General features: G+C 41.2%; 1 long non-coding RNA gene across 2 annotated transcripts in view; it reads left to right on the top strand.

Moving 5' to 3' along the window:
- Positions 1–391, top strand: part of LOC110444883 — a 51,265-nt gene that overhangs the window by 20,197 nt on the left and 30,677 nt on the right. The gene's annotated exons all lie outside the window — the stretch shown is intronic.

The raw sequence follows: 391 nt of genomic DNA, 5'->3' as shown, positions 1-391 counted from the left end.
GTTTGGCTCTCAAATTGCTATGGTTCAGGTAATGTGACAGGTTTGATATCAAGTTGCTATGGTTCAGGTAATGTGACAGGTTAGATCTCAAGTTGCTATGGTTTAGGTAATGTGAGAGGTTTGATCTCAGGTTGGTATGGTTCAGGTAATGCGACAGGTTTGATCTCAAGTCGCTATGGTTCAGGTAATGCGACAGGTTTGATCTCAAGTTGCTATGGTTGAGGTAATGTGAGAGGTTTGATCTCAAGTTGCTATGGTTCATGTAATGTGAGAGGTTTGATCTCAAGTTGCTATGGTTCATGTAATGTGAGAGGTTTGATCTCAAGTTGCTATGGTTGAGGTAATGTGAGAGGTTTGATCTGGAGTTGCTATAGTTCAGATGATGTGAGAG

Source organism: Mizuhopecten yessoensis, unplaced genomic scaffold, assembly GCF_002113885.1.
Source record: "Mizuhopecten yessoensis strain PY_sf001 unplaced genomic scaffold, ASM211388v2 scaffold2065, whole genome shotgun sequence".
Taxonomy (NCBI): domain Eukaryota; kingdom Metazoa; phylum Mollusca; class Bivalvia; order Pectinida; family Pectinidae; genus Mizuhopecten; species Mizuhopecten yessoensis.
Note: the sequence above shows the minus strand (reverse complement) of the source record. Positions and strands in the feature narration are given on the sequence as shown.